Raw genomic sequence first — 2,810 nt, 5'->3', positions numbered from 1 at the left:
GGCACGGTACATTGAAGTGTTTCAAGTTTATTGTCTCTATATACTTGATACATATAACATTCATATCCATATTCCAATTTTATTTTTGTACATCCAGATTTCTGACCAATTTAAAAGTAGTAAAACTTATATTCTATTTTGCTTTAGTTTCTTACAGTGTATTACACGTTTTTAATAAACTGTAAGAAACTTATATTAATGTGTTCACTTGGCTTTACTGATAACCCTGATTTGATTTGGATCGGAATACATCCACGTATATGTTCATTGCTTGTTTTATTTCGTACATATTTTGTGTACATCTGGCTAAACAAAAGTGTTGTCAACGTTTTACTTTATCATTGCTTAGGTGGCACTAAGCACCGTTTGTTTTGTTATCATAAAATTTATGACTAGACTTTATCAGAATACAGTTGTCTTGAACATTTGTGAATATTGGTCACATCAGGTCAAAATCGAGGTTACTAGTCTATGTAAATTTTAAGGATTTTTTTTCCATTGCATAAATTCAATAGTTTTTTATCCAATTGTTATAAAACTTTGTCAGAATACTTGTCAACATTTGTGAATATTGGTTACCTCAGGTCAAAAACTAGGTCACTAGGTAAATTCTTAGGAAGTTTTTATTCCATGTTATTAAGTCATTAGTTGTATCCGATTGTTATGAAATTTTGTCAGAATACTTAGCTATATGATGTCTTGAACATTGTTGAATATTAGTCACCTCAGGTCAAAAACTAGGTCACTTGGTCAAATCATAGGAAGTTTTTATTTCATGTTATAAAGACAATAGTTTTTATCCAATTGCCACGAAACTTTGTCAGAATACTTGTCTACATTTTAATTTGAACATTTGTGAATACGGGGTACATCAGATCAAAAACCTGGTCTTTTGGTCAAATCATAGGAAGTTTTTATTCCGTGTTATAAATTAAATATTTTTTATCCGATTGTTATATTACTTTGTCAGAATTCTTGTCTACTTGTTGTCTTGAACATTTGAGAATATGGTTTCCTCCAGGTCAAAAACTAGGTCACTAGCTTAAATCATAGGAAGATTTTATTTCATGTTTCTAAGCCAATAGTGTTATCCAATTGATAAGAAACTTTTTCAGAATACTTGTCTACATGTTGTCTTAAACATTTATGAATATGGGTCACCTCACTAAGTCTCTATGTCAAATCTTAGTTGTTATGTAATTGTTATGAACTTTTGTTAAAATACTTGTCTACATGTTGTCTTGAACATATATAAATATGTTTCAGCTCAGAACAACCACTAGGTCACTTGTTCAAATCTTAAGAATTTTCCCCATGTCTTTAATTCAAAAGTTTTTATCAAACCTTCATAAAATGTGTTCCACATATTTGTCTGCATTGCATCTAAGGCTATTGTGAATATGAGTCATCTTGGGTAAATAATTGGAATAGCTTCTGTTGATTTTCATGAAAATTGATATGGTAATTTGTATAAACATATCTCTGAGAACTATAAATATAGGTCGTCTTGGTTAAAAAAAACTAGGTCACTAGCTCAAATCTTAGGTTTGCAAAATTGCATCGTAAAATAAAAAAATCCGGCTTTATTGCGGCGTTGCCGCATCAATTGGCGTCTTGTTATGGATCTATGTCGGGAAATAATGTAAAAATGAAAAATACCTCTTGTGTTTACCATACCGCTGACAACCCGGGAATCATTAGAGCTAGTGCGCTGAAATGGGAAGCAAGGAGAAAAAAGTTGTAATATTATTTGTCTTGGATTAATAGTTCATATCGATTCTCGTATTGGCACTGTGGTATAGCAGCTCGTGTAAAAAACAAACTATGAATCCAGTCTAAATGGAAATTTATGAAAAACAATATACGTGTCCCAACATTATCATACAGTTATCCCGATAAACTCCAAGGTACTCCAAAATTTGACAAACACGTGCTCTGTTTCAAATGGCTGGACAGTCAGCGCACGAGGGAACTGATATTGCATAAACCTCGACGACCTCTTGCAGTCTTGGATTATCAATATAAACAAATTGAATTAATTAAACAAGATGGACAAGGTACGAACGATTCAGCTTTTACCTTTCTGTGTAATTGATGTGAGATAAATATAAAGAATTTGATAGTGATTTTTTTGCTCCTTTTGGAGTTTCTGACAAACAATTTCATTAACCGATTGATGCATTTTTATGCTCATTTTTGGAATTTTTGCAAACCATTTCATAAATAGGTTGATGCAGTTTTTGCTCGTTTTCGATTTCACTGACAAGTAGATGAATGTTTGTTTTTTAGATGTGTACTTATGTTTACAGACAGTATTGGAATATATGGGCAAAAATCTGCGGAACGGTAACTGTGTGTAATATATGCGTATTATTGGTTTGCAGTTGTTGAAGTCATCAGAAAGTATTGTAAAATTAATATCATAGTTATTGGAAATACGTGAGTGAATTGGAACTACATGATTGAGGAGGCGGTGGAAGTACGGTGACACTGTTGTTGTCGTTTTAGGGCTGAAATGCGGAGTGGTCCTACTGACGTTGCAATAGCTAACGGAACTAGTGTTGCAATTTAACCACTGGAAAGCACACTTGGTAGAGAATATAACCATCACATTTTACAGTGATTTATAAATATGACATACACAATTATGCTTCAATCGTAGCTACTTCGTTTAAAAGAATATGTACAATACAGCAGTTATTAAGCGTCTGGAATGATATTGAGTTACAGTTAGTTATATACAAAAATGTTGCAATCTAGATTAAACCGCATCCTTTTTTGAAGGGGTGTGACAGGAACAGTCATCAGAA

The sequence above is a fragment of the Mya arenaria genome, chromosome 12, assembly GCF_026914265.1.
Source record: "Mya arenaria isolate MELC-2E11 chromosome 12, ASM2691426v1".
Taxonomy (NCBI): Eukaryota; Metazoa; Mollusca; class Bivalvia; order Myida; family Myidae; genus Mya; species Mya arenaria.
The sequence above is the reverse complement of the archived record's forward strand: the minus strand, read 5'-3'. Positions refer to the sequence as shown.